Source organism: Gorilla gorilla, chromosome 1 (genome assembly GCF_029281585.2).
Source record: "Gorilla gorilla gorilla isolate KB3781 chromosome 1, NHGRI_mGorGor1-v2.1_pri, whole genome shotgun sequence".
NCBI lineage: Eukaryota > Metazoa > Chordata > Mammalia > Primates > Hominidae > Gorilla > Gorilla gorilla.
Window position 1 is genome coordinate 54,117,601 of NC_073224.2, and position 12,012 is coordinate 54,129,612.

Here is a 12,012-nt window from a genome sequence, read left to right on the forward strand (position 1 = left end):
TCTGCCAATGCCTGTACCACAGCTCCAGGCCTGGGGTTTGTGCTGACACTTGAGGCCAACGCAGGGACAGTGCAGAGAATCCTGTGCTTGGGCTGCAGACCTGGAGAGGCAAAGCCTCGGTGGGGATGAGCTGGCTTCAGCTGCTGTCCACCTTGTCCAGGAAGCCTAGAGGGAGAAGTTAGGATTTCAGGAGCCACTAAGTGAGGTGGGGCTGCGGAGGAGAGAGAGTTGGGGGTCAGGGAGGGGAGGGATAGTTAGAACCCTGGGGGAGAAGGCTGAGGGTGGAGTAAGACGCTCCTTCCCTTATTCCTTCAGCCCTCTGTCTTCCCCAGCAAGGCCAACACTGCTATGCCAAGAATGGCACTGCGCTAGTCTCTCTATATACATTATCCCATTAATCTTTACAAAAAGTCTGTTTTATAATCAAAATCCCCATGTCGCAGGTGAGAAAGTTGAGGCGTAGAGAAGTTATGCAATTTGCCTGTAGTCACACAGCATACAGAGGCAGCACGAGGATTTGAGGATGCAGGATTTGAGGTGTTTACTGAGTGCCTACTCCGGGCCAGTAGGCTCGGTGAGCAGGGGTCCTTGCCCTCCTGGAGCTTACAGTCTAGTGTTGGGGGGAGACTAGAACAAGGAAGGATAAGCGTGATGAGGGCTGCAGAGGAGAAGCACAGGGCACACAGGGAGAGGGGTCAGGGAACTGGGACTGGCAGGATGGAGGGGGTTGGCCTGGTGCAGTGGGGTGTAGAGGACAACATGTACAAATGCTCTGCAGCAGGAAGGAGCATGGCCCTTTGGGCCCTGCAAGGAGACAGTGAGGGAGTGGGCAGTGCCAGGTGAAGCTGGAAGGTGGGTAAGGGCTGCATCTAGAGATGCTGGTGCATGAAGCCTGAAAGGAGAGGACAGGGTAGGATGGACAGTCAGGACCTAAGGAGCACCTGGGGAGGAGGGCGGAGCTCCAGATATGCACCCAGCCCGTGTAGACTCACAAGACCCAGCTCCATGCCCTAACCTACCTCAGGACCTTGGGTGAGTCATCCACCCTTTGGGGGCTCCCTGTGCCTCAGTGGAGTGAAGAATTATCCCTTCCTCGCCCTGCTGCCACCTGGGAAAGTTGATAAGAATCAAGTGAAATTAAGACTGTCAGGCTGTCATTGTCATCCCTATCAGGGGAAGGGTTCTCTGGGGCCTGAGGGGGCTCTGAGTGAAGCACAGCTGTGTTTTCTCCAGGGACCCACCGTGTTCCCATCCTCCCCCATTTTGGCCCAGCCGCTGCCTGTGCAAATGTCACCTGATCCTTCCACACGCCATCAGAATTCCACTTCCGCCCAAGAGGGGAAAGGGCACATTGGAGGCAGCATAGACGTTAAACACAGTATTTTCAGAAGGAGCAGACATAACCTTATAGAAGTGCTTTATTTTCTGTAATTAGACTTTATTTTACTGGAGGCAGCTTTGCATAAGGCTCAGGCGTCTCTTGGTCCATTTTATCAGAAGGAACCATGGGGGTCATTTCATCCATCCCTTTTCATCTAAGCAGCACTACATTCCAATCGTGAAGGCATAAGCTTTCCCTGTCAAGCAGGATGCTGCCCCAGACCCTTAGCATCAGGAAACCCCAAAGTCAAACCTGAATCCAGCCTGCTGAATGAAATTTCAGTCCCATCCTCCCTCCTCCTAGCAAAAGAAGGTTTGGGGGATATTTCAAAACAGAAGCACTTCTCTCCCCAGGGAGAAACCGAAGAGGAGCAGCAGGTACTGCTCTTCAGCCCGCACACCCATCTCAGGTGACAGGTCCCCTCCTCAGTGTGGGATGACGAGGTGGGGGTAGGTTACGGGAGTGTAGCAGAGTGGGGGGAAACCCCTGGTGCCCTCCTGCTGAGCATCTGACCTTGAGCCCTTTACCCCAGGTCCCCCTTTCCATCTGAAGAACAGTGAGGGGTCAGCAGACCTGACTAGGGGGGCTCAGGCATGGGTCCTCTCCCCCAGCCCACACATGAACACACGCACACACCCTTCCCAGCACCCAGGTATGCAGATGCACACTCCCCCACAGGACGAGCAGCCCGGAAATCCCTGAGTCAGCTTTTCTGCAGTCCAGGGTCTGTGACAAGCGAGCTGCTGCCGTTCTGAAGAGAGGCTCCAGCCCGGCCAGGAGCAGCGGGTGCTGCAGCACTTCAGTCCCCGGCTTCTTCGGGAGTGAGGTCTATGTCCTGGGGCAGGGGATGCCTGGAGGAGGGGAGGAAGGGGGATTCACTGCGGGTATTGGGAATTTCCCAGTTCCCCAGACTCTGTGGGGATGAGAAGCCCTGGAAAGCCCTGAGTGACTGCCCCCACTCAACACACATGCACACAGGATTTTTGTGTGTGTGGGTTGGGGGATGAGGAATGTCACTTCCTGGGTCAAACACCAAACTCGAGTCCTGGTCCTGAGTGTGCAGAGCAGAAGGCAAACAGAAAGCAGCTGCATGGAGGGTGAAGGAGAGGCTGAGGGGAGAGGGCCAGGACGAGGTGGAGCTGGGAAGGTCAGGGGTGGTTAATGGCCGGACAGCAGCAGAAATTCCACCTGGAGAACTGGGGCCCCGAGGTCTTATCGGGTGAGGTTGGGGGCTGAGGGTGAGGCCCAAGGGTGAGACTGAGGCACAGGAGTGCTGCCCAGGCTCTCGGTCCTCCCTGCCCCTCCTGGTGCTCACAGTGGGTGTCAGCCTCGCTTTACCCAAGTGGGAGAAAGCAGAGTTGTGGAGGTGGGAGGTGTCGGGTCCGTGGCAGAGCCCTTCTGCTGGGTTCCTATCTGGGAGCAGGCAGAGGGTCCTGTGCCAGCAGACGCTCTTCCTCCTCTCCCCCACACCCGTACCCCTCCATCGCCCTGTCTCCCCTCCCCAAGTGGCCCGTGAAGAGCCCTGGCACCAGCCTTTACCTCACCCCCCAGGACAGACTGAGGGTGGTGACGGCGGGCTGCCGGAGCCCTCGGGGCGAACTCCCCAGCTCCCCTTCCCCTCCAGCATCTGCCTTTTGTTCCATCTCTCTTCTCCCTCCCTTCTCTCCCTTGACTCAGGAAAACCTTCATCCGTATCTCCCGAAGCAAATCGTTTCCCTCCCACCCCTGCCCGCATGCCATTCCCTACAGCCAGGGGGTCCCCTCCCCCAGCTAATCCCCGGAACCGAGAGGCTGTAAACTCGGAGCTGGCGGGTGGGGTGGGGAGTGTTGCAGGAGTGCACGGAGCTGGCGGGGACTCCTCGGCAGAATCGGGGGAGTCCCGTAGGGCTCCGGGGGCTCGGAGCCGGCCCCGCCCTCCTCAAACTAATGTAGGACCGCGCCAGTTTAAACCCCTCTCCCCCAGCCTAGTCCCTCCCGCACACACCTCCCCTTCTCCTGTCGCCCATTTCCCCCTCGGCTGGCAGTCCGGACTGGAGAAGGGGGGCGTGGGCGCGCGGAGGCAGCCTCCCCAGCAGCGGGGATTGCCTGGGGCGGGGGCCCTGCATCGCGGTTTGCGGGGATCGCCCTCGGAGGGGCCGCACGCGCTGTGTGCAGGCGAATGTGAGGAGCATCTCAATAGGCGGGCGGGGGAAGCGGGATCAGGTTGTTACTACTGCAGAGAGAGAGAGAGAGAGAGAGAGAGAGGAAGAGACTCGAGAGCGAGCGAGCGCGGGAGCGAGGGCCGCAGCGGCAGGGCCGGCGGGGAAGTGGGAAGAGGGACCTGGACTTCGGGACCCCAGCCGTCCCCGCCCCCGCCCCCGCCCTCTCCACCAGCTCAGGCTGAACGCGCCCGGAACGTCCCAGGGTAAGAGGGAACCCCAGGCGGGGCACCCCACGAGGGCAGCCAGTAGTCCCGAGTGAAGCCGTGCCTCGACCGACAGTGGCCACCTCTAGGGCCTGAGGCGCGGGCGGACGCGGGGTCGCCAAACAGTGACACTCCGACTTTTGGGGCTTGGTGCTCACCGCGGGGTAAACTAAGAGTAGGTAGGACTGAGCCCGAGGTGGGAACTGTAATCCGGAAATCCATGGGCGTCGGAATTACCTGGCTAGACCCGGGGGAGGTGTCCTGAATTATTTCGGGAACCCCTAGCCCCCAACCTATCTCTCCCCGCGGAGAGCCTGGGTCCAAAGCGGAGAGAAGGCGAGAGAAGCCGCGGTGCCTTAGCGCTGGGACCAGGGACCTGCGGTGAAGCGAAGGCGACTCGCCGCAGAGAAGCCGTGGGAAGGGCGCGGGGAGGTGCATGAAGTGGGCGTGCGGAGAGAAGTGGGTGCGGGGCGCATGGGACCCCGCAGCGACTGCTTCGCTGAGGAGGAGCTGGAAGACCATGCTCGCGCGACACTGGGGAGCCCCTGGCGCAGAGTGGGGTGTGCCGGAGGCACTGGCGGTTTGCAGGACTGGCTGCCTTTCTGAGCGCCCCCGCCTTGCCGCAGCCGTCCAGGGTTGAGATGAGCGGCTGCATTTTCCACCCCTTCCTCTCCCAGGAACTTTCCCAGACTTTGACACGCGCCACGGCTCTGTGCATTGGAGGAAGCAGGCTCCCGGGGATCCTGGCAAGCTTGCAGAGACCCAGGTGGGCGATGGGAGGGGGCGGCTGGGCAGTGGAAACGAGGGGCCTACTCAGTTTGCTGTGTGACCTTGGACAAGCTACTGCACCTCTCTGAATCTCAGGATGATGGAGGCGCATGGTGCCCAAGACAGGAATGGGGACGAGGTGGGGGAGGGCGCGTGGGGGGACAAGCTCATGGGCAAGCCTGCCCGAGCCTCTGCACCTGGGAATCGCTGCCTTTGGTCACTGGCCTCTCTTAAGTGAGTTCAGTGCTCACTTCCGGGGCAGGGGGTGGCAAAGTGGAGCTGTGACTCCAGCGCCCCAGGGAGAGTCTGAAAGCTTCCATTCTGACCTGTCCTATGACTTTGGGCAACTCACTGACCCACTCTGGGCCTCAGTATCTTCATCTGGAAAATGGGGTTTGGAATTTAAGGTATCTGAGGTTTCTCCCAGTCCCAACACCCTGCAGGTGTCGCCCACTGAAAGGATGGGGGTGGGGTAGAATGACCTAGCTGGGTAGAATGACCTATCCTCTGGGAAGACTGTAGCTCCCCTACTGCACCCCCCATCCCAAAGTAGCAGGGCTGTGACACCCTCAGCCTGTTCATTGGTCATCTCTCCCCACTTTCAGAATCCAGCTGATGGGGAGAAAGGCCGGCTTTCCAGCATTACACATCCTCTTTGCAGAGGGCAGATTCTTTCCTAGGGAAAGGTTGGCTGTGACAGACAGATGACTATAGGTTAAAGGGTGATGTCAAGGACCTCACAAGGTCATGCGGTCTGCTCTCTACCTCCAGACAGGGCTGCATTCATCTCAGATAAGGAAGATCTGAAGGAATTGTCTCGTTTTAGAAAGATCTCCACTACAATAGCCTAGAGCACCCCACTGTGCAATGTGACAGTCCTTGCCATAGGAAAGTCTAATCTAACTCCTTTTTGGGATGAACTCTGGTTCTGTCTTCAGTTGAGATGAGACAATAACTTCTTACTGGGCATTAGGGTGTTGCAGATGAGTCCCAGTTTGAGACAAGAGAGCTGGGTTTAATTTACAGGCTCTGCCTCCAATTTTGTGACCTTGTGTGACCTTGGGCAAGGCCCTTTCTTGCTTTCCTCCCCTGTACATTGAGAAGGTAGAACTAGATAACTTCTCAGGCCCTTGCAACCCCACAATTCTGTGGCTGCAGTTCTGGGCTGGTGTCTGAGTCCAGGAAGTGGGCTTGGCTGGGTGATGGGAGCAGGTGGTCTCCAGGAATTCCCAATGCATTGCCCTCCCACTTCTGTCACCAGAGTCGAGACAAATTGAGACAAATACTGTATATGAATTTCAAAGCCAGGCACACCCCGGAGGGAGTCCCCAGGAGACCTTGGCTCTACTGGTTATTAGCTGTGTGACCTTGAGCAAATTACTTTATATCTTAGAGCTTCGGTTACTAAGTAGTCAAAACAAAATGAGAATAGTGGTGGTATTTTAGGGTTTTTATGAGGATTAAACAAGAAGCATATGTAAATACTTGGTCCAGTACTGAGCTGTCTAAGTCCTCAATGAGTGGTAGCTATTATTAATAATAATACAAGCTGTGTAGCAAGCAGGTGGCAGGGCAGCTGTGAGTAGTGGCCATGGGGAGCAGGGAAAGATTGTGGACTTGCAGTGTGATCTTCCTCTACCATCTTGAAAGCTTCCCTACAAAATGGGAACATCAGCACTGTCTCACTGTCTCTCTGTCTCTCTGTCTCTCTCTCTCTCTCTCTCTCTCTCTGACCATTAGGACCATTCTGCAGTAGAAACTTCATGGGAAACAGAGAGACTGCCTGACTTTCCAATAATCTCACACCAGTTTTCCTTGGCTCTCCCTTCCCCACTCTCTGCCACACCTCCGTGGTTATGAAAAAATGGGCCTTTTACTCCATTCCCCAAACCTTCTAGGAATGGACCAACTGAGAAGCAGAGAGGGGTAAAGCCAGATGTCCCTGGAGTGAGTGGCTAAAGGCATGTCTACACCCAGGTGGAAGGAGTGGCAAAGGGACTGGCTCAACCTGGAGGGGGACTCCCAGGACCCCATGGCCGGGACTGAAGTTTACCCTAGACTTGCTGTGTGACCTTAGGCAAGTCGCACGCCACTGTGGACCTCAGTTTTCTCATATGTGAAGTGAAAGCTTGGTTTAGATGACCCAAAGTCCTTCTGGCTTTGTTGGTCCATGACCCTGCTGGCTCTGCCTTTGCCAAGGCTGGGTGGGGCGGGGTGGGGTGGGGTGGGAGGTTTGTTGGAGTCGTTTAGGCTTTGGGTGTTCACTGCCCCATGATTCCAGTCCTATAAGTCAGCTTGGGGAGAGGCGATGACCTCCCCTTCTCAGTAAGAGCGCTGATGGTTAAGAGCAAAGGCTTTGCAGGTAGATATATCTAGGTTCCCATCTTGGCTCGCTCCTTAATATCTGTGTGAATTCAGGCAAATTACCAACCTCTCTGAGCCTCAATTATCTCATCTGTGAAAAGGGAATATTACCAACCTGGAATAGGAAGTCCGTAGTGTGATATTGACTAATGCACAAGGGATGGGTTTTTGAGGTTCTATGTTATCACAGAGAGGGCTCAAGTTACAGGAGAAGCAGGGATACAGTTCACAGTCCTGCAGTTGTCACCATGCACACGATCCCCCACAATGCCCCAATGTCCTGTGTCCTCCTCTTGCTGTGCACTGGCCTCAGGCTCCAGGAGTTTGCAGGCTCTAGTCTTCGTCACGGGGCCTGGAGAAAGGAAGAGCTCAGCCACAAAGGCCAAAGGCCAAGCAAGCATGAGTCTGAGAGAAGTGTGGCTGACAAAAGGCTCCTGATGATGAGGGAACACGAGCCAGCAGCATGGCGTCCCTCCATTCAAGGTTAGTCATGAGGAAAGGCTGTGAGATGCAGCCTTGGAGAAAAGCTGAAGGAGCGGGGACACCTCCTTCCACAGGGATGTGTTAGATGAGTGGCACGGCAGGACGAGGCACTGAAAGGGGCTGTGGGATCATCTCATCCAGCCCTCTGTTTTGATTATGGGGAAACCGAGGCTTAGGGGGAGCTCCAAGCCCAGCGACGGAGCTTGCCAGCCCTTGTAGACCCTCAATCCAACGCTCTTTCCTTCCTCCCTGTTAAGCACCAAGCAGTTATTTTCCATCTTTTCTAAAATCAGAGCACAAGGTAAAATGCCTTGACTGCAGCAGAAAGGACATGGGTCCTGATAGGAAGGAACTTCCCGATCTAGATACTGAGATCATGGGGTCCAACCTTCCCATTTTGCAGAACAGAACACGGAAGCCCAAGAAAATTAAAGAACTAGCATAAGGTGACCCGGTATCAGACACTTGAATTCCCAGGCCTGAGCTCTCTCAGTTATGCCAGCTATGCCACGCTGCTGCTCTTGAGCCAGACAGGGCAGCAGGATAGCCAAACGTGAAAAAAATAATCCCAGATGGGCTTGGGGAAGGGAGGGAGGACAGAAAGACAACAGACCAAAAGACAGAAATATTACTTCCAAGACCACGCTTTTCTTTCTCAGCTTGTCACAGTTGGCCCCTGCTCAGAGCTGTTGAGGCTGGCAGCTTGCTTTGCCCTCTGAGAGGAGAGAGGAGGGAGACAATAGCCAGCCCCATTGGTCTCACTTCCATTGACAAGGCTGAGTGAAAGAAAGTCAATATTTGCCCAGTGGCAAAGGACGGGGAATAAGTCTGACTTGGGATGGGGCGGGGTAGGGGCGAACAGGGTAGGGTGATGGGGAGTGATTCTGAAAAGGAAGGTTGCAGCGTGTAGGGCCTCGGGTGTGAGCACTTGACTTCTGAAGGAGCCTTTGGATTTTCCGCATTAAATAACCCTTTGTATCTTGGAGTGCATCCGGCCGGCCGCATTTGCAGGCACCATCCTCCCGGAAGCCCTGATCCCTAATAAATTTCCCTTATTGTTTGGAGCTGACACCTCCCCAGCTTCCAGCTCCCTGGAGAAATGGAACTTTTGAAGCTTTTGCAGAAAGGCCTCCGAGCAGATGGCCCATTGAGCGGGTCTCTCAGGCAGAGCCTGCAGAAGCTGCAAGAAAGGCTCGGTTCCTTATCTGGGCCCCCAAGCCTAGGGAAAGATGTGGAAAAAGTCCTTAGCAGGTCAAGAGAGGCTGTGAATTTTTTTTTCTGCCTTTGTTTTGTTATCTTTCCATTTTTCTTCACCACATGCTGCTCCTCTTTTCTCTGTGTCCTGAGATTGGGGAGGGGCTGGGGGGGAGGAGGGGCAAAGCCCACACAGCCTTTCCCCAGCTGGAATGGAATTCTTGAACCCTGTAGCAGCTGCCGTCTGCTTCAGTGGCTTTTGTGATTGCTGTGTTGCTCATGGAATCGCATCTTAGCAATTTAACAAAGGGTGCATTTGGAAGCAGAAGGGTTTCTAGTAGAAGGTAATGTGGCTGTACTGCAGCAGGAAGGGCTCATGTGAGGTACAAGGAAGGACTTCCTACCGGGGAATTGCCCGCTGTTGGCAAATCTGCTAGGTGGAAAACCTTGGGAGTTGATCCACCGGACTCCCTTACTCTCTTGGGAATGAGCTAGGTTTGTTACCTGCCCCTGAAGGGGCCACAGTGACATTCCTGGAGGTCAGCGCTGCCACCCAAGACTAAACCTGGTCCCACAGCCACCAAATTGATCATCAGGGCCGGCAGTCCTTGGAGACCAGAAAGCCAGAGTAGCTTCCGAAGGCCTTAGTTTGGCCCCGGGCACTGAGGGAGGGGCAGAGGGTGAAAGGGGGAAGGAAGGCCCTTGGCCTGGCCTCAGCCCAGCCAGCCCTGCAGCCAGGAGAGATGCTGCAGCACCTATGAGCAGCCGGCAGGAGAGTCTCTCAAAGCTGCTGCTCACAGTGGGGCAGACGGAGCCTGCCAGCTCCAAGCCTGCCTTCAACCTGCTCCCCACTTCTCGGCTGGGCTGGGACTTGAGGGCAGCCGGCTGCTCAGAGACAGATTGCAGCCTGTCCCCCATCCCCGCCCCCAGCACATGGCGCCTGGGTGAGAGCACAGCCCAGCTTCTGGACTTATGTGGACTTCTTGCATGCATACTTTGTCCTGAGCCAACTCGTGTGCCCCTAGTCCATGGTTTTTGGTTTTGGTTTTCAGGTTTTTTGAGACAGGGTCTCACTCTGTCGCCCAGGCTGGACTGCAGTGGTGTGATCACGGCTCACTGCAGCCTCAACCTCCCGAGGCTCAGGTGATCCTCCCACCTCAGCATCCCACATAGCTGGGACTACAGGTGTGCACCACCATGCCTGGATAATTTTTGTTTTGGGAGGTTTTTCTTTGTTATTGTTGTTTTGGTAGAGACAGGGTTTCACCATGTTGCCCAGGCTGGGCTCGAACTCCTGGGGCTCAAGCAATCCTCCTACCTCAGCCTCCAAAAAGTGCTGGGATTACAGGCGTGAACCACCATGCCCAGCCCCTAGTCCATGTTTTAGTGAGACTGGGAATATGCGGAGCCTTGTACTTGTATGTGCTTGGCACTGTGGTGCAGTGGTTAAACCTCAGATGCTAGGGCTAGGTTGCCTGTATTCAAATGCCAGCTCCTCCAGTTTTTTATCTGTGGGACTTTGGCTAAGTTACTTAAACAGTTGTTACCTCAGTTTCCTGATCTGTAAAATGGAAATGAAATAGCTTGCCATCAGGTTGGCATGAGGATTTCATGTATGACTATTTACATATAGCTCTAAGAATAGGCAGTGCCTGACACAACGGTGCTATAAAGATTTCGCTATAAAGTGCTATAAAGAGTGTTATTATCGTGTTTCTGAAAACTGACTGACGTTTTGTAGATAAAGAAACATAGCAGCAGAGCTGAGAGTGGGGCGAGGCAGGGATATGATTGGCTTTGATGAGAAGAATCTAGAATCCAGTGAACCCACTATTAAGTTACTGCACATGGCCCCAGGCAAGTGGTTTTTCCCTATCTCTTGGACCTCAGTGGTCCCCATTAAAAAATGTGGAGGGGGATGCCTGTCTTCCTCACTTCTCCCAAGATGTCCTGGGATCAAATGAGGCCGATGATGATCTGAAATAGCCAGTGAGCCTAGCGGATGCACAGGTTGGCCTCTCCCTGTCCCTGCTCTGGAGCACATGCCGGCTTTCTGGCTGAGGTCCTGGCATGTTGGGCTTTCTACCAAGAGCACCAAACCCAGTGGACTGCTCTCCCAGTGAGGCCACTTGGACTCTGAGTGGCTCTGGGCTGAATCTGGCCCTCCTCATTTTCTGTTCCTTATTTCACCTGGAAAAAGGATGGTGGTTTTGTATCTCCTAATGCTCCTTAGCAAGGGAGAAGGAGTGTTTCTGAATGTAGTCTATAGTTGTACAAGCAGAGAAGGGGGCAGGAGAACCTCTCCTTCAAGCTGGGACACCCTGGCCATGAGCCCCAGACAGACTGAGGTGATGCCTTCCCTGGGTTGTCAAAACTGGGAGCTCCTTCCCCCTACCACTTGCAGCCAGACTATCCACAGTGCAGGGAGGCAGGCAGGGGGCTGATCAGAAGCAGCCCATTGAGTCAATATCACATTCAGCATCTTACCTGCCAGGTAAGGCAAGGACCCTGGTTGTTAGTGCCCTTGTCGCTTCCTCCTCTTGCCTCCTTCCTGGCTGGGAGGGAGAGCCAACCTGACCTGCTCACAGTATTGGAGTGATGGTTAGGTTAGGGCCTCATGGTTTGGCCCCCAATATCTTCTGCCACGAACCATGGGGGTGACCAGGCTGTGTATACCCAAGCAAGCAACCAAGTGATGCCCACTGTCCTACAGACTTCCCACCTGGTCATCTGGGGTGAGTTGTGTGTAAGGAGAGGGAGGGCCACTTTAGAAATGGCCTTAGAAATGTCTGCTTCTGGAGCTGTCCTCAGAGCTTCTTCCTGAATATCATTTTACCAAGAGCCCCAGAGATGAGGTTTCTTGGCCAAGGTCACCCCCAAAATCAACCGTGAGCTCATGTCTTGAAGTCCACTATATTTCTTCTGCCCCATTCCCCAGGCTTCCCTAAAGAAGATATCCAGCATTGGCTAGAAATGTAGGTTTCCCTTCTGGCGCCTGTCTCCTGTGACCCTGCTCCTGACCTCAAATCCCCCTGAATATCATCCCTTGTAAGTTCTATGGGTTTGGATTAGAGAGCGGGGAGAACTTCTTGAGTGGCCTCATTGGGACAGGGAATGGAGGCTTTCCCCAAGATACATAAGGGCAGACCTGCTCTCCATGACTGTGGGCTGGATCAGGTCTTAGGAGCTTCAGGAGTTCGACAACACAAAGTCCAAAATCAGGTCCTGCGGCCTCCTAGCCATGGGACTTTGGGCAAGTTGCTGACTCGCTCTGAGCCTTATCATTAAATTGGAATGGATATGATTTACTATCTTATTTATAGAAGTTTATAAATATATATTTACTTTTTGAAAACAGCTTTATTGAGCTATAATTCACATACGATACAATTCACCCATTTAACCATCAATAGTTTTT

At 54.5% G+C, this 12,012-nt stretch overlaps 1 protein-coding gene across 8 annotated transcripts in view; it reads left to right on the top strand.

Moving 5' to 3' along the window:
- Positions 1–12,012, top strand: part of SYT2 (synaptotagmin 2) — a 119,882-nt gene that overhangs the window by 63,696 nt on the left and 44,174 nt on the right. For 2 of the 8 annotated variants that reach the window (XM_055368344.2, XM_055368360.2), the window contains exon 2: positions 4,463–4,551. The exons of 2 other annotated variants lie outside the window; for them this stretch is intronic. The gene's annotated coding sequence lies outside the window, so the exon portion shown is untranslated. Of the gene's footprint in view, positions 1–2,055; positions 2,208–3,497; positions 3,786–4,462; positions 4,552–12,012 lie in introns of those variants that run through there. 4 more of the 8 variants (XM_055368326.2, XM_055368334.2, XM_055368350.2 and 1 more) reach the window with 4 other exon arrangements.